Raw genomic sequence first — 20,173 nt, 5'->3', positions numbered from 1 at the left:
TAGTAGAAAAGCACCGATATGCTACACTATGCTCTTTCTGACCCCTCTACTCACCTTCTGAAATCATGAAACTCAGCATATACATAGTGTTATTGGGGTTCATGATAAACTAGGTAGTGGAACCAATATAAAATTTTTTAATGACTATCAGCAATTAATATGGTCGGCAGGGCCACATAATGGCAGGAGTGGCTCTAAAGCTGGACAAACCGAACCCCTGTCTGGGACGGCAAATTTTAGGGGCAGCATTTTAATTCGAATGCCAAAAATGCATTTTTCATTAGGGACATACTTCTATACAAAAGTATTTTGCAAACATAATTCCTTTTTTGTGGCTTGGGAATCTGAAAAGTACGTGAAAGTTGTAGGTATTTTTGTTCTATGTTTATTGTGCCGTAATTGCTGTCACCAACATCAGACAGAAATTTGTGTAGTTGCGAAGCGAGACAGAATGGGTGTAGGGTTTGATTTCTGATTCTAGGCCCTAGGCCATGTGCTTTACAGCCCTCTTGTCAATGCTGCTCTCTTCTTGTCAATTGCTTCCTCGGTAAGGGGAGGGGAAAGGCGTTGTTTTGGAAGGGTTGCATTTCTCTTTCCTACCAGTAACAAGGAGTTTTCAATTGATTGAGTGGTAAGTCCATTATGTATCTTTGTAGGCGATGATCTGAATATCATTTTACAATTTAGCTCAAATATCGTTGCTATCCACGCCATTAAGCAAAGGAAAAATATAAAGAATATAAATATATATTTCACAGGAAAGGAATCTTTCTGAAGTATGTTTGATGTTTTTTAATAACTGTTTGTTTCTTCTTTCTTGTGTTGTATTCATGAGGTTGAATAATATTATGATTTGAAAAATCTTACTTCCATGGTAAACATGTATTTATGAAACAAAGTCAATACTAATGTGGTATAGATTATTTTGTTAATGTTGTTATCGCAAGGATTTTTTAATTCTTAGATACCAGTGGAATTATGAATAAAAGGGAAGAACAATGTTTAGTTCTCAGATTCAAAACATTCCTCTTAAAAATGTATTTAATCTTTCCACATAAATAACAATTGATTATATGCAGGGGCGTCCCGATAGGGCATCACTGTGACCCCCCAAAAAATTATCATTCAGCAAATTCTGTATGATGATTCGGCAAATTTGGAAACCAAATTGCAAAAAAAAAAAAAAAAAAAAAACATAATAATAAATAAATAAATAAAGAAATAAATAAAATAATAATACTAATAAATATTTAAATAAATGCCCAAATGTCATTTTTCATTAGATATTCTTTTGTGTACATACTCGCGTTTTATTATTGAGGGAAAAATTGGAGTTTCATTCAGCATATTGAGAATTTCTGCCATCCCAAAAATTTGAATTTAGGCACCACAGATTGTAAAACTAGCGTTAATGCCATTACATAATTAGTTCAGTTAACTTTTATTTAAACTGATAATTTCTATGTTTTAATATCAACTCAAAAGCCAATGTGTTGTTTAGCTACATTTTTTTATTATTTACAAGTAAAGTCGACTAGAAATGAAAAGAGTGGCATCAAATAAAATTGTTGTTTCTTGCCTTAAGCGAATAGAACAGTTCTCAACTTTGATTTTTACTTCATAAGTTTCTTCTTTTTTTTTTTTTTGTTTCATTTTGATCAAGGAACCAAATTGAGGAAGTTTGGACTTCTGTTTCAGCTTAGAAAAGTGAAAAATGAAAGAAATCACATGGTACTTTCTTGGTATAACCATAATATTAATGGAGATCACATGTAGTACCAAATTATAATTTCAATCGCTTTGCGTCTTAATAGATAGAAAATTTCCCACAATAATAAGATGTTGAATAGAGGCACATCTTGTGGACTGTGAACATATGCAGAATGTACTGGCCGGGGTTCAACATAATATCACACTCCAGGGTCCCACATATCTATCACTATTTGTGGTTTTACCAATTGAATGGGACTCTGAATACAGCTCTGTTTTTTGGATCCAGACCAGAAGCCGAACAATCACTGTTAGAGCAACCGAAATTTCACCGAAATCTCTGCTATTTTTAAACTGTAATGCGTCGAATGCTTTGAAAGTTAAAGAGCTTCTTTAGGCGTAAGTACACAATTCTGAACCTCATATTCAACAGAAAAGATGTTTAAATAGAATCAATAATGCCTACCTACAAAGTCAAACTCTTCATTTTGTTTTTTTGAGCCCTTGGCTAACCATTATGGTTACTCCTGTTAGAGGAAGCCACATCCCTCTTACATCGACGCAATCATCTTCTGCGTCAAAATAAAGCCCAGTCCTCAACCGGGGAATTATCAACATTGCACACCAGAGGATAAGGGGCAAGGCCCTAGGTGCCTCAAGCAACGAACTTATATTTCCGTGGCATTTTATTTTTTCTTCGAACAACTCTTACAATGCCAAATATATATGTTAAGTTTTCATATACATTTTTATCAACTGAGCACTCACTAGTTACATTTCCATATTTTTATCTTTAAATGTAATTATATTTTAAAAGGTTTTACAACCACTGTTGCCACTTTTTATCTATAAAACTAAACAATCACTGATTCAGCACCCTCCAGGGGTATTGATTCACTTGAAAGAGTGTGTGACCACGACATATTTAGCCTGCCCCAGTCACTATTAGCAAACACGGAACATCTTCGACCGACTGGCATTGAACCAGGGACCCTTCAGTTACAAGTCCGACGCCTTATTGATCAGGTGATTAGAACCTTAGGTGGGATTCAGCAGATGGCGAGGTGTGCGACAAGACCATGCTGACTCTCATTGTTTCCAGGATTATCTCAATTACTCCCATATAATTCGTGGACAATCAAAATCATGTTCAAAGTCCTTTTTACATACTTGCCTACTCTACTGTTTTTAACGAGAGTCTCCCGTTTTTGCAGTTTTATCAGTCAATGATTAAAAAGTTTCACTTTCTTCTCAATACATGGCACCCTTTTATAGTCTACCAATATCAAGGAATAAGAATTTTTCCAATTAATAACTGATTTAGTGAAAATTAATTTTTTGGATGCTTTCCACATTGCATGTTCAACAAAGCACGTGCTTTGCCGAAAATCGCAGCAGATTTCAATCCTTCTGCATCTTGAAAATATTTCAATTATTTTAAAAGTTTGCAGATATTTTTAACATGTGCTATCTTATACCTACTTATTTTATATTTTATTTTCATTGTATATTGATTTTTTTTTTTTTTTTTGAATTTTAGTAGTCAAACTTTAAACAAATTCACTCCTAATTATTTGGTTTTTCCTTTGCACTATATTTTTCTCGCTGCTTCCAATTTGCTTACATCAGTACAAAATCCCCTATCACTTTAAATTTAGTATTCATGTTGTTTAAAAGCATAATTAAATAATTCTGTTGTGAAGATATATCGCTGGTGAACCACCTATATACCTCTAGTGGAATTTCCTGGTTTTTTTTCCTTCTGAGGTTGGCAGGTATGTTTTTAATTTAAACCAGTAATTACAAAATCATTTTTCTAACTATGATTGAACTGTATTTCAGAATAATATCTTGTTCGTTATAGTACCTAAAATGTGAATTTTTAAAAAGTTTAATTTGATATTTTGCATAAGTGACTCCCATTACCCCTTTCCCTCTTCAATTTAGAACAAAAACACACTATTAGTAATTCTTTCAATAATAATACTCGTGTTGTAGAGGGTGGTAGGTGGTTATAAAATAACGTGAGATGTTCAGAGCCCTCTAGAAAGTGAAGTATTGGACGAAAAGTTGCCAAATTTCATAGGCTTACCTAGCAGACCATGGGATTTTGATTTCTACAATAAAAAAAATTTGTACCAAACGTCACCACCAGGGTGAATTTTGACTCTGCAAAAGTGTATTACTTGCAAATACTGAAGAATTAAATGCCAAAAAATGCAGCACACATCAAGTTTTATGCTACAAATGTTTGTTGCTTACAAATGAGGTTCAGTAAAACCAACAAGAAATTTCAATTTGTAACAATAGAAGAAGAATACCAAAAGTCGTCAGGAAGAAATTTTTGTGCAACAGCAAGGATTTCTTTTCATGTACAGTCTGACCAGGGATTGTATGGAAAGACAAACATCCGTTTTACAGCCGGAAATGGACGAATCTGTTATTTTTTACCAATGTCAACTTTTGCAGAAGCACTCATTCAAATGAGCGGAATACGCGCATCAAATTTTTACTTTTCCCCCTTATTCACATAGATTCAAGACGTTTGAAAATTCCATGCAATCTGTGGTTGGACAGTAAGATGGTGCACTACCCCACGTTGGACTTTAGGCATACTCATTGCTGCCAACTGCTACGAAAAAGTCGCAGTTTCTATAAATTACAGCTTTAAACTACAATCCTACGAAAGTGGGTCCAAAAATTACGATTTTCTGTTTTTAAATTAATAATCCCAAAAACGAAAAAAAAAAAAAAAACCCCGGAGAGTTTAGAAAATTAAACTTCTACACGTGTGGCTGACGGTCTCTGCGCAACAAGCATCTCTCCTCGAAAGTTGCATGGTGTAAAGATGGATTGGTTTTTAGATCTCAACGCTGATCCAGTCATTGAATCTTCGGCAAAAAAGCGGAAAAAACGGCCAAAAAATTTCGTGAAGAATAATTTTTTTTATTCCATATTAATATTTTCTGTATCATATTTGAAAATTGTTAAGTATCATTGTTTTTGTTCTTTATACTGTTGACCAGGGCCGGATTAAGCCAGCGCGGAGCCCGTAGCAAATGTTTCCAAGGGGCCCTCGTTTTCGAATGATATTGTAAACAATATAGCACTTCTTCCCGGAGACGGGGGGTGTACTAATAACATGCATGAAAACATAACTGTGGATATAGTTCTAGAGCTTTACTGAATTTTTCTGAATTTCAAGGTCGAATAAAAAAGATTTCAGCTACCTTTGGTGATGCAAAAGAAAGGGGTTAGGTTCGGGGCATGGGTGACAGCTTTTTAGTTCCCTCCCATTCAGAGGAAAAAATTAAAAACGATATTTAAAGTCTTTCTTCTACACATAATTATTTTAGTTCATCAAAAAGTAATATTCTCTTAACAATTCATTTATTTCGCTCTGCATAAGTGTGAAGTCTCAGAATTTTTTTCTTTTCTTCTATCATGATCTCTTAATTTTGCTCATTGTTGTTTACAGTGTTGGATCTACGGGCTCGTGTCACGGGCGGAAAATTTTGAGGGTGATAAATTGACATGAAGTTAAGTAACCAAAAATAGTTTAAGGATGACTAATAATTACCTTTTCAGGACTCCAATTTCGAAAGCTTTAAGAAGAAAGCCACTTTTAAACAATTTCTGGATGGTAACCCTTTCCCCTCCCTTGTCTAACATCACCAAAGAGAGCCTTAAAATGTGGTTTTAGGATTTTATACTTTAAGAATTTCAGCATCCTCCTTCTCGTGCTATCAACAAAAATTGCTTAAATTTGAGTTTTTAGAGCCTAAATTCCGAAAAATTCCAGAGAAAACCCTTAAACCATCTCAATTTCAAAATTTCAAAAAAATTCCAAAGGATAATACCCACCTATTTCCCTAGCTTCTCAACATTCGGGGGAAAGGCTCCAAAGCATCACTCTTTACCTAAAGTTAGAATTAAAGTTAGCCTATGTCTTGAAAATTTTAGTTTCTAACATTTTGCGAAGCAAACCCGTATCCCCCCCCCCCCGATAATGTCTCCAGTGATAATCTAAAACCACGGTTTGAAAGTCAGAATTATTTCTGGGGGAGTTTAGACCCTCATCCCTTTCTATAATCTTCCCACATAGCTTGAAATTTTGTTTTCAGCTATACCATGGGTCGTTCCCTCAAACCCTTTCCTCCCAATGGTAGCCTGGAATTGACTTCAGTTTTGAGCACAATTTCAGGAAAGAACCCCTTCCCCTTTTCTCTAATGTTATGAAACAACCAAAACTTTTTTTTTTAGGTTTGAATAGCTGAAAGTTTTAGGACCGTAACTCTCTTAAATTTCCTAAGATACGTTTAAAACTGACTTCATTTTGAAAAAAGAAAAAAAAAAATCCAGAGAAAACCCAATTCTCTGTTCTCCAAACTTTGCCTAAAATTGTAATTTTTAGGCCAATTTTAAAACTTTTCTGACCCAAGGGAGCTTTTTCTCCTTCCACTAAGAAATGGGAGAAATTTCTGAAAGCAATCTATCGGAAAATGAGATTTTTAATTTACCTGAGCATTTAGAAAAGCTAAATCTAAATAAAAAGAGAAAGATAGAGAGAAATTTAAACGGGTTAAAGTACGGAAAGTAGTTTTTTTTTTCTAGAATTTTTTCTCATGGCGCGGGGCCCGTAGCATTTGCTACTTCTGCTCTATGGCTAATCCGGCCCTGCTGTTGACAATTCATCACTGTGTGTGTTTAAATCTGCAGCAGCGCCCCCCCCCCTCCCCTCTGCAAAATGCTGCTACGATTTTGGATTTTCAAAAGTTGGCAGCTCTGGGTATACTGTGTATATGGCGGCAACCTTTCTTTTATTGCAGTTTTATTAGTCATGCATTTCCTATGGTATGACCACCGTGGTCGCCCAATCTTTCACCTTGTGACGTTTCGCCATGATGATTTCTTAACAGTGTTGTGTATATAGGGCATGTTCCCGATATCTCAATTTTGAAAACTCAAATAACATTACAGGCAGGAGAAATTAATCCCCCCCCCCCCCCCCCCCACTTCGGATGTGTGGAAAATATTGTGCATTGTATGCAGTACCTGGAAAATCTCGATGTTGGTCATATTGAACCTCATTTGTTAGTAAAAATCATATTTTGTGAATACAATTAATGCATATTTTTTCAGTTAGCATTTAATCTTTCAATATTCACAGTAATACACCTTTTCAACGCCAAAAATTTCCCTGGTGACTATTTTTGGTACTTTTTTTTTTTTTTTTTAATTTCAGAAATAGAAATCCCATGATCTGCTGCATACGCTCATTAAATTTGGCAATGTTTCGTGCAATACTTCACTCGCTAGAGGGCTCTGAACACCTCACGTTATTTTACAACCACCCTGTATAACAAAAACTCAATTTAGAAATCAACATTAAACATCTTACCTCAACCAGGGGTGCCCACAGGGGGGGATTATGGCGCAAGTTGCGCCATCAAAATTTTTGGGGGGGATTTTTTTTCAGAAGGCTTTTTTTTTCTTTAGAACATGACATTTTTGAATTTTGGAAAGAAAAAATATTTAAACTCATTCAACAAGAAATAGATGCATTAACAATACTTTTTCGCGTACTCTTGAGGGCCATCACTGTACCCCCCCCCCCCATATAGTTTTTCAGAAGTGGGGCCGCCAATATAATTTTAGCGATGCAACTAATGAAGAAAAATGGAAAATGTGAAATCGTTGTTTTAAAAAATTAAAATAGTAATTATAAATGAACAATTGAAATAATAGTGGCAAAAAGTATTTTTTCTGTGAAATCAGAATAGAAAATGTAATCTTAAAATACAATTTTAGATCATCTATGATTCTCTTTTATTAAGAGTATCTAAGTACGAGCGGCGGAAAGATGTACACTTCATTTTTATTAACGCGAAAAAAAAAAAAAAAAAAAAAAAAATCAGAACAATACACTCTTCACTAGGCCGCAGAGTGGGTATGTCTGCATAGTCGGAAACTATGAGCTAACTCAAATTAAAGTATTATGCATCGAGTAAAATTAGCATAACGGGAGGGAGGACCGCCGAACAAAGTAACATGGTGCACGCCTTGTCTCTCGGCGGCCCTGGTTATAAAAAACCATGCTTCATGGTTCTTCAGTTAAAAAAATACATAAATAAATATTACAGCTTCATTAAAGCAGCTCAAAGGATAGGGGTCGCCAAAACATTCTTTTTTTTTTGATGAAAAATGTTGTCCTGAAAATCATTGCTAAGTGGAGAATCAAAATATTGCAATGAATACTCACAACAAGAGTTCTAAATGTTTGAATGCAAAAATCGTAAGTAAATCAAAGCTTGATCAAGAGATGCAAGTGGGAAAAGGCATGTTTAAAATAAAATGAAGTGGAATAGAGACCTATAGGGTACCGCAAAAAATTACCACATCCGTTTAAAATGTTATAAGTCCTTTTTCTAAAGCCGTAAATGCTTGTATTGCAAGAAATTAAAAATATTGGGCGGGAAATTGAAAACTTTATTATGGAAAATTCAAGCAAATCATCGTGTTTAGCAAAGGAAAATTGGAAGAAAATATTACCACAATATACTTAAAATACACCGGCAGCTCAGTTATTCATTTGTCGCTCATCTGGTTTGCTAATTCTGCATTAGCTACCAGTTTGTTTGGCTCTCTTGGCTCCCTTAAGAGATTTTTCGCCTCCAGCTCATGTGATTCCTATTCCGGGCTGATGAGTGCTAAAAAGCACGAAACTGCAGTCCCCGGAATGAATAACTGAGCTGCCGGTGTATTTTAAGTATTTCTGCCTTAGCCCTGGCTTTAGAGCGGTAACTTACTACAAAATTACCACAATATGTTTATCAATAACTAAAATTTACAATGAAGATAGGAAGGACGTAGCCAAACTGAAAGGAAGAGTGGGGAATTCCAAACCCTTCTTTTTACGTCCCCAAAACTGGCCTGTAAGTGAGTTTTTAAAACTTAGGTTCTGAAAACATCCCGAGAAATCGTTCTGAAACCCCATCCCTTGCCCTAAGGTAACCAAAGATGGCATACACATGAGTATTTAGGACTGCAATTTCAAAAAACCGTGAGAGTGCTCCCAACGTAACCTCCGAGAAACGCCCTCTCAATAATCATTCATCATCATTAAACGCCGAATAAAGTTCGTCTTTTCTACTTTAATTTGAAAAAAAAAAACTCCCTGAGGCGTCCTGAAACTCTCGTTCTCCAAATATTACCGAAGATCCTCAAAAATTTCATTGTAAAGGCTTCAATTCAGAAAATGTTTCGGTGGGTTCTACCCCTCTAAAGAGTGTTTAAAATCGTCTACGATTGCGTTAACTGAATTTCAATTTTGAAAATTTGCCATGGGAGGACTCCCTCTCCACCCACTAACATAACCAAAAATCTTCTAAAACTGTGGTTTCAACAAATCGAAAAGTTTTCGAGAGAATTTGCCCCCCCCCCCCCCCCCCCACTCTCTCTCGCCAACATCATCGAAAAATATTTTAAATCTCGCTTTTAGTGCTTCAATTACGAACCACTTCTGGTCGCGAGCCCAAAACTCCACTTTCCCTTTTCATCGAAGGTTGGATTAAATTACGTTTTCGGAGCTTTAATTTCTAGAAACTGGCGGGACACTACATTTTAACAAAAAAGAGTCACTCATCGCGTTTTTAAGGCTTCAAAATTTCAAAAAATTTCGAGATGGGGCTCATGGGACGCATCACTCTTTTCTTTAATATCACCATAGATCGTCTAAAACTACATTTTTCGAAATACAATTTTCACAGTGGAAAAACCCCCAGACTCCCCTTTACGTGTCATAATAAGAAATAATTCACAATCGGGAATGCGTGCTTGAAGTTAGCATTTTGAAAAATTATAGAACGATGACCCCGAGTCTTTTCCTCCCTTAACATCACCACAGATCGTCTAAAACTGTGTTTTTCAAATAACAATCTTGAAAATTCTCGGGGAGAGCCCCCGGGCCCCCTCTTCTGAACAAAATTAAATATAACCTACAATTATGTTGAAAACATAAATTTGGAAAAAATATCGGGAGATGCTATCCTGGACCTCATCTCCCCTTCCTCCCAATTTAAAATATAGTCGAAAACTGTGTTTGTATGTCTTCAATTTCGAAATAATGCAAGAAGGTAGCCCTCCGAAACCCCCTAATTCTGACTGAATATTATCCTCCTTACGATTAAATTTATATTGCTAGTACTAAGGTCTAGTAATATGACTATCCCTGCTAAACCAGAAACCGAGATCTTTCTCTCTCTCTCTGCATATTAGAACATGAGTTTGAAACAATTAAGGGGCCGTCAAAGCGTACCCCCCCCATCCCCCAAGTTTCTGGACCTAGCGACGGCCCTGGTACGCATTCCAAAATTTAATGACTTGTCTCTTTTTCAGTAAAGGAGCGTGGAGTTGGTGTCCGTTTCAAAGCTGGATCAGACGATTCGACGTGTGACCCTTATGAGAGTCATCCAAAACTGCGTTTCTAGTACTGCAATTTTGAAAAAATTATAGGAGAGAGCCCCTGATTCCCCTCTCTTTCCTCAACACGATCAAAGACAAGCCTAGAATTGCGTTTTTGGAGCATCAATTTAAAAAAATTGCCGGGTTAAAGGCACCGATACTCACTTTCCACTAACATTATCAAGATCTATCAAAACTGCGTTTTTAAAACTACAAGTTCGAAAATTTAAGTGGAGCGTCACCCCCCCCCCCCTCCCTCTACTATCGTCAACATTATTAAAAAAACCGTTTTAAATTTGGTTTTCAGGGCTTCAATTTCGAGGAAATTCCAGAAGAGCTTCCGAAAACTCTTTCTCTTAACGTCACAAAGGTCGGCTATAGTTGCGATTTTAGAACTTTAAAGTCAGAAAACTGCTTCTCCCCCAACCATAGATAGCGTTTTTAAGACTTAAAATTAAAAAAAAATTCCTGGTGCGAGCCCTAAGATCTCTTCTTTCCCTAACATTACCACAGATAGTCTAACACTGAGTGTTGAGAACTACAATTTTGAAAACAAAAGAGAACGCTCCTTAACACAGCGTTAGACTATCTACAATTGCAATTTTAAAGTTTCAATATTGAAAAATTACCGGGAAAGAGCTACCAAACCTTTTACCCCCCCTAACATCACCAGAGATCGTCTAAAACTGGTTTTAAAACTTCAATTTCGAAAAATGTCCCCCCGGACCCCCTATCTTAAAAAACAATAAATTTCCGTTTCAAGATTCATACTGTATACATCTAGCAATGACTCCATCCTAAGCTAGAAAGTTGAATCCACTCTCCCTGAAAATACGCTTGAAAAAAAAAAAGTCTAGCAAAATTCAGGGGTACCCAAAACTTGTTCAGGGGTATCCAAAACTTGTTCCTCAAGGTCCACGTTGTAATATTTGCAAAGGCAAGGCGGGTCAACAATCCAACAATACTTTAGTTCAAATGGTATTTGTTAGCGCTACCCCCCCTCCCCTCCCCCGTGAAATTGACTGAAATTAAACACTCTAAAAACTGTTATGTTTAACCCGATTCGAAAGCGAGAAAATTTTTGGGGGGGAATTTGCGCCATCGAGCTTGGGGGAATCGGCACCCCTGACCTTAACTACAGGAGGCAGTAGTTCAACGATGCTGTTGATGGCTATTGAGAAAAACTTGATTCTTTGCATACTTCCCTATGCTATTGAATGAAGGGTACAGAACAGATTTGACAAATAGACAAGTCCAAGATTGGGAAACTTGGAGAAATATAGGAAGACTGCCTGATAACCTAACCATTATTTTAAGTTTGAGTATCCCATACATGTGAGTAACCATAATCATAATAAAAAATTCTCTGAATCGAAATGCGCTTCTTTTTATAACTTAATTTTTAACCGACTTCAAAAAGGAGGCGGTTATCAGTTCATACCGTATGTATGTTTTTTTTTGTTTGTCCACTCATAGCGTCTCACCTAGTGAACCGATTTTGATGATTCTTTTTTTAATGGATAGAGGGTGGCTCAACTTAGGTCCCATTACTTTGTTTGACCATATTTGTTCTTTAGATAAAAAGTTATGGGCAAAAAACAGTAAATTTCCCTATTAAATGATTAAAATCATATTGTAGCGAAGTTCGCTCTCTTCATCCGTGGATAACGGTGGCTCAGTGGTAGAATTCTCGTCTCCCACACGAGCAACCCGGGTTCAAATCCCGACTATGACAAAGTGAATTTTACTAAAATTTTGTTTCTACTGTTTCTCGTATTTTCTCGAATGTTCTGTTAATTTCTGTATCTTTTCAAGTTTGGAAAGTTCCAGCACTTTTTCAAGTTGTATATAAGGAGATGTAACGTTCATTCGTGGTTCTGAATAAAGATCTCGAGTTGAGACTTACGAGTATTCGCTTCAATTGGCTTTCACATTGTCTTCACTATCTTCATCTACGCGACAATATGAAACTCATTGTTATAAAAGTTTGGTGCCATATAACTGTAACATTAATAGTAATTGTAATGATAATTTTGAATTAAGGCTTTTCTAAAGCAATACAGTGATATAGAGCCGCACTTCTTACTAGGTAACTTCTTACTTTTACTGAAATATCTACATTTACACTAAAAAGAATGAAATAAAAGAATTTTGAAAAAAAAAATAGAACCGACTTCAAAATTGCTCTAAAAAGTGAAAAATAATTTTATTCTTTAAACACCTTCGATAATACTTTTAAACATAATTTTTGAAGTTGGCGCAAAAACAAAAAGTAAAATCCATTGTAACCATGCTTCGTTCATATTTTTATCAAAAAATCATCCAAACTTAGGAACGAAACATTTATATCGTTACTCAAATATGCTGTCATCAATGCGTAATGCATGTGGTAATGAAGAAACTGGACCTGGTTAAATTTATACTTGTAGTTGAGTTATGGCTGTGAATGATGTTTTTGCGCCAACTTCAAAAATTATGTTTAAAAGTATTATCGAAGGTGTTTAAAGAATAAAATTATTTTTCACTTTTTAGAGCAATTTTGAAGTCGGTTCTATTTTTTTTTCAAAATTCTTTTATTACAAATGTATTCAAAATGGGCATTGGACTGGCATTGAACAAAAAGTTTTATTCAAACAGAACTTACTTAAATTTTGTCCAAAATAGTTCTACAATCGAGCGGCATACACATTTGCATCTGAGAAGAATTAAAATGTGTTTTCTGAAAAAAAAAGAAAAAACATATCCATGTTTGCTTAGCGTTCATTAAAAAGAAATTTTTAGGAAAATTGTTCTTAATTTCTTCTTCTTTCGACTAAATTTAAGTAAAGCATTTTATCAGCTTTAAGCTATTGAACTTCAGAGTAGTATGACATTTGATGACTTTGCTGACTAAAACGAAATTAACAAAACAAAGACAGCAACAGAAAACGTTCCTATAACATGTACAAAAGAATGCTTCATTATGAGGAGTTTTTAGAGAAATTATTTCACTAAAATAAATTATTGAAAAGAGTTGAAACAAATACTGTCTTTTAAAACATTGTAATTAGTCATGTTATTCATATGGCTGTTGAATGCCAAAGAGGGAATGACTTTTCATAACACTTTTAACGGAAGGAGGGAAAATCTCTTGTTTTTTGTAACAGAAGCAAATTTTTCCAATAATCTGTGCTAAGGCATGCGTCATATCGTTGAAGACATAGTCGCAAAAATTCTTGCACTGACTGATAAGAAATGATGCATCGTCCTCAAAACTTTCCTTTTCACTTTGCAAATGTAATATTAAATCTTCTTCACCTAAATTCATGTCATAGAAATAATCTGAAATGTTCTTATTTTTCGTTTCTTCAAAAGTATGATTTTGAAATTTGTTCAGATCTGCCACTTCATAATCTTGCAATTCATTCCAGTCAGAGGTTCTGTTTTCTCTCTCCTGAATTAGATCAGGGAATATTTTGCTGAATTTCGGTTTTCTTTCTGCAACAGAGTTTGGGTGTTGTTTAGAGAAATTACTTGTAAATGCTGCATTTTGTTCCATTCCAGTGGTGGATTCATTAAATTTTGAATAAAGCATACGTATTTGTTGACTTGTTCTGATATCAAAAGGTGCCCCGTCTAAAAAAAAAAAGTTTTATACTTAATAACACATGTTAAACAGCATATAACGTATAGGTTTTTCTTTTTTTTTCAATAAGAATCGTCTTAGAATTATAGGAAACTAGGTCCAGATCTATAAATTTTGGGCCCCTGCAAAAAAATATGTTGGGCTTCTCCCCAGACCAGCAATGTATATTTGTAACGTTAATAAGGTTTAGTGCGAGTTTTTTACAGTTTTATTTTTTCAATTTCTTAGGTCTTTGTGCCCCTTAAGGATGTGCCCCCCCTTCCTCCATGGGGTCTGAGGGTACACGCAGCATGCACAACTTGTTGAAACTACACTATAAGGGTTCCAGAACCATCCCAAGCGTGTTCAATATAGGATTAAGATCACAGGATTGCTTGCCTGTGAGTATCTTCGCTTTCAAGATAGTCATCAAATAGCCTGGCCCTATGTGGTAATGCATTATCATCCATAAAAATGAACAAAGGGTTAACAGCACAGCTAAAAAGTAGCTCGTAGTTCTGTAGGACATCTTGTCCATATTTTTGGGTATTCATGGAACCTGAATCCCGCACATGTAGCGGTGTGCGTCTTGCATGATCTTTGCATAGGCCATCACTCCTCTGTCAACATATGCTTGAGCGCCTCGATGGGAGGTCAGAGTGACCTCCCAAAAAATTCCTTATTCGCAAAATTTTGCCTTACGATTTGGCAAATTTGGGAACATAATTATAACAATGTAATTCTTGAATGCCTGAACTCCCTTTTTATTAGATGTACTTCTGTGTCTGTCGTATTTTGTAATCACTCGGCAAAATGTGGATTTCCATTCGGCAAATGGAGAGTTTTGGCCATCCCAAGAATTTAAGTTCGGGGCGCTTCTGACCGTACGTGAATCGATTATTCCAAAAAGGGCATAGGTAAAATTTTTTTAAAAATTGAGTTAGTTGTGGTTTTCCCATGTTTGTATGTAGAGACATCGACTAGTGTAACAGGCAAGTCCATCCTTGTACAACAAAGCACTTTGTTTAGGGGTAACATTTTTCGTTTAGTACAGAAAGGGCGTAAGTCCCGGACTTATGACCTTTCTGCACTCAACCTCGAATGAAGAAATAGTAATAAGACACAATGGCAAGATCATAGAAGAACTAGATTGGCATGATGAAGTAGAAACAAATAACTCCTTTGATCTAGCATAATTTCGGTAATGGTAGATTCACAAATTCGGCGGGGGGGGGGGGGGGGGGGGATGTAGGGAGAGGAGCTTCGAAATCACGGATTCAGAATGAAATTCGCTAATTTCTCATTAGTTTATTAACATCACTCTAGGAACTGCAAAAAAAACTGTATGCTTTTAGTGAGATGTACACTGGTCAAAATAAGAACATCACTGCAGGATACTTTTTCTAGAAGTAACACCGAAGAAGTTTAACAGGATTGCTGATGACTTTCCTCTGAGAGAACATTCGTTTGTCCTTTGCAACCAGGATTTTGGGACAGTAAAGTGAGTATTAAACAGATATGACAGATTATAACCTTGTGAAATCCAATCTCTTATAAGTGAAATTCCGAAATTACATCAGGATTCACCGTCAAATCTGTTGAAAAAAATGAAATCTGTAACTGCTAAAACAGGTGCCCTTCATGTTTTAAGAGGACTTATCTGGCAAATTGAGATTTTGGACAAATATTCTACTGTGCGATAAAGGTTTTTAATTATTAACATTAAATATTCGATATATCATCAAACGAACGGTTTCAGGCTAGCTATTTTGTAGACGGTTTTCAAGAGAATATTGCAAAGTAATGCTTGATGGCTGAACTACATTTGTCAATATTGACTATAAAGGGAAAATTTTCATATTGTTGGAAGTAACAAATATCAAGATGATTATTCAGTGCAATTTTGAACATAGTCATACCAAAATGTACATCGAACTTGGTACACAAAACTAGACAAGAAAAGGATAGAAAAAAAAAGATTTCTATGGAAGATATATTTGATAAATATGAATATAAATGTATTTTTTATACACATGTAAAACGCTTGCTTTCTATCTCAATTTGTTAGTTTTTGTATTTTTTTTTTTTTTTTTAATTTTTTTTACACCAGACTTTATTATTTCACTAAAACAAGACGAGAGAAAGAGGAAAATACACGATAAATTTTCTTAAGATAATGTATTTATGAATACGAATTTCACTAATTATTTTGTCACTTTTGTTACATTATTTTTTATTATCATAAATTAGTTTGAGACAAATCTGTTTAACTTGAGTTACATTTCCATCACTCTAAACTAGTCTTTCATGACATTTATTGCAGAAAGAGCATAAGTCCAAATTAAAAAAAAAAAAAATAATAATAATAATTTCAATGACGAAATGAAACGTCATTTAAGGTGAGGGAATGATTCTACGTGTGGGTAGATTAGTCATAAAAATTTTCGTAGAATTTAGTTCATTTCTGAATGAAATAATCACTTTTTATTGTTTCCTAAAAAGTTGCATTAGTTGGACTTATGCCCTTTCTGAAATAATCGATTGACGTGTCCTTTTCCATGATGTTGCTGGGGTAGTATCGGGTGCCACGTTCTCTCCATATGAAGACTCGCCATAATCTGGTTGCAGACTGAATCTGTAGTAGTCCGGGAAAAAAGCCTTTTAGCTCATTGAAGTTGCGTAAAATATTGTTGTTGTTGTAAATGTTTTCTTTTGTGAAATGAGTGAATTGGATTCAAATAGCCGGCTCTCTGGGATAGAGTTCTGTCTCTTCTAACTTTCTGGCAACTGTCTTCCTTGAGACTGTTGTTCCTCGGACAGCAGTGAGTTCACGAGAGGATATTTGTGTGGTTGCCTCTGCTCTGGCGATTGGCAGTAAAAAATACCGGGTTGTCATTGGTCATTGTACTTCTCGGGTGACCTTGTCTTGGTTTTCTATATACTGTTTCACTGTTTATAAATTACTTCCACCAATTCGAGACATTCAAAATTAAACTTTTGTTACATCCAGTTCTTTTGCAACCTGAGCTTGGTTGCAAAAGAATGTTGCGTTTTAAGTCTACCGACCTTCGTCTAATCAATCATGTGAACTCTTTTCACCTAAAACTCACCGCAGATGATCAAGTTTTACCTAGAACGGCAATAAATAAAAAAAAAAAAAAAATCGCACTGCATTGCTAAGTAGAATTATCTGAGCAGCTTTATGGCTTTTAATAGTCCTTGCTGGCTTAAAGTAGCCCGTATGAGTATGTAAACTTATAATCTCAGCAACAACAATGCCAAACTGATATTATATGGAACCCAACTGCCCCGTTTTGTGTGATTTTTTTAGGAGACGTGTAAGAAAATGCTTTACATCTCTTAATTTTGCCCACAAGTGTATTTTGGATAGATAAAAGTACAAAGTGTAAAATTAAAAAGCGGTAAAACAAATCAGGGATGTGTGTGGGTGGTCACAAGGTACATGGGGGGAAAAACTTTTTTCAACTAATCTTTTGCGGCACCCCCCCTAAAATGTCGCCAATAGACTAGAAAATGTGATATGGAAAGTTTCAAGTCATTTCGATGATATTAACACATGCCGCAAAGAGGCTCAAGTTGGTAAAAAAAATGGTAAAGCAAATGGATATAAGTGGACTTTTTCAAGTTCCTCATAAAATGCGTTTAAATTGCAGATCCTAAGTAGGCTTTCGTTGAACTTCCTTTCTAAATCATGCTATATAACAGCCCCTATCAGAGCTACTAGTACTATCTCTTGCCCCTAAGCAGAGGAGACGTTCCCCTGTTATTTGTAATGATTATCTCGAAAATTTTAATTTTGTCCATTACATTCCTTTGCTTATCACTGCCTCATATACTCTTTAAAAATATATCTTCTCAGGGATCAGCTTTCCTTAATTGATTTAAAGATAAAAGGTGTTGAAAATATTTGGTTGTTTATCAACAATATTTATGAAAAAGTATGGTTTATTGTCTGCGATCCAGCTTTGGCCCCCAACCAAGATCTATAGTTAGTAAAATCTTTGGTTTAATACAAGAGTATTTATGAAGATGATGTAGGCACAGAACTACCTAAAATCATTCGTGGTCCCTGAACTCAGAAAAGGTTGCATTTTCCTTTTTTGATTATACTTTAGAGAGAAAAAAAATATCAAACCAAAGAAAGCTGCAAAATTAAAATCTGAAGTAGGAGATAATGAAGATGATTGTGACGATAGGGATACAAAAGCACAACTCAATCTGAAAGAAGATTAGTTTACTGGACAAAGAAGTAGATTTTTTTCATTTCTCCTCAAACTTTTTAAGAAATACAATATTTTAGAGATTCGAAATCGATGCAAAGTTTTTAACTTGATGAATAGTGTGAAAACCAATATTATATTAAAGCTAAAAAAATATTAAACAGTTTAAACGTTGTCAATGGCACAGCAGCAACAGGTGTAAAACTAATTTCTAACTAACGACAGTTTCTATTACAAGTTATAACCGAATGCAGGCACATTTTTCCACATTCATCAAAATCTGTCATATTGAAGTCAATATACCACTTTAACTTCTGAATGAAAAGTAATAACATAATGATGTATAATTTAACAGTGTAAGCAATAAAATGCCTTAGATTTTTTTCTTTTCTTTTTTGTAATTTTAACTCTGCTTTCTCTTCTGAACTGCTTAGTTATTTTATTTTAAATTAACAATTTGTTGTATTTGATTTTTAAAGCACGTCCAAACGAAGCCTTTTTAATGGATAAATTAAAATCAACAAAGAGCAAATAAATGTAATTGAATATTTTAATGCTGTTAGATATTTGCATGAAAATTCCTTATTGATGGTATCTTACGTGACCTGACCTTAAAAATGCCTAGTACCATTCTATAAATTGTGTTTTAAAAAATGGATAAGATAACTCATCATGAGAATAAATTTTCCTATCAAATGAGACCAGAACGAAGTTTCTAGGATGAAAAGTTTTGGTTTTAAAGAAGAAAAATTACCGTTTTTTGCTAAAAATCACTGTTTTTCGTAACTTTAGCCTCTTTGCGGCACGTGTTAATAGTATCGGACTGAGCTGAAACTTTGCAAATCATGGTTTCTAGTCCATTGGCACATTTTAGGGGGGTGCCGCGGAAGAAATTCGAAAATCGATTTTTTGTGACTACCGTAACGTGTGTGCGGGGAGGGGGGACACAACTGGAAGAAATATGCAAAGAAATTAATTAAAAAAAAAAGATGCAAAAATATGAAAAGAAGTGACTTAAATGTATTTATTCAAATTTTGGGAAAAAAAGTAAAATGTTACCTGGAGAAATAGCCCCAAAAAATGGTATACCAGGGTTTGAGATAAGTGGGTCCCTTTTTTAGAACAGTTTGTTTTTGAAGTCTTATACAAATGTTTTGAAAAAAAAAAAAAACTAATTGCCTTATTTTATCTTGAACATTATCATTGAACAAAAGTTCAGCATTATTTTCTAAAATAATGCTTCAAATATTCTTAACGATTATAAATTTAAAAAAATCGTATGGATGGCTTACTTACCTCATACGAAAGGGTAAGTAAGCCACCCACCTTTACTTCAATTTATAAATTACTAGCAGTACCCGCACAGCGATGCCCGTGCTAAAAATTTAATGGAAGTTCGTTGAATAAAAACAATTGACGCCCCCTCCCCTTCTGATGTGAAATGATCATTTTTCTTTGTATAACATGCGTACACACCTTTTTTAAAAAAAAAAAAAAAAAAAACCTATTAAAGTTTTTTTGGAATTTAAAACTTTTCATTAAATCATTAAATTAGATTTACAGTTGCTTTAAAACTCATCTTTCAAATGCAAACTCTGTTCCGTAACTCTATTGTTTATCGCCAAACTCGCCGACCAAACACGCTATCATAATCCATCCGTCTAACGGAAAAAAAAAAGAAAAAAAAAACATCCAGTAAAACATTCAAAAATCATCGTCAGAAAAAAAGAAGAAAATGTCGCACGTTTCATTCGGATAGAAACGAATCAAAAGTTTCTTTTCTCTCAAAACAAATCGCCAAAACAATGAATTACATTTACAGTTGCTTTAAAACAATAATAGACCGAACTGCTCAGCGCCTAACGCTCCAAGCGACCGCGTTACCGGAACCCAGCCCTCTTTTGTGAGTGAAGCGGATGTTTTTTTCTTTGGCAATAATAAATGTTTCGCCAAACAAACAAAAAAGTATAAAATCACATTAACAGTATCTTTCAAATCTTTATATATTAAGAGCTGCGTTGCCCGGCTTTGCCTGGTCTAATTTGAGAATAAAAATTGTGTCAAGTGACATATATTCAACAATCAGGCATAATAAAAGAAAAAAAAAAAAAAAGAAAAACACCATGCAAAATTACCCTTCCAAACAATGACGAGA

This window comes from Uloborus diversus, chromosome 1 (genome assembly GCF_026930045.1).
Source record: "Uloborus diversus isolate 005 chromosome 1, Udiv.v.3.1, whole genome shotgun sequence".
Lineage (NCBI taxonomy): Eukaryota > Metazoa > Arthropoda > Arachnida > Araneae > Uloboridae > Uloborus > Uloborus diversus.
Note: the sequence above shows the minus strand (reverse complement) of the source record.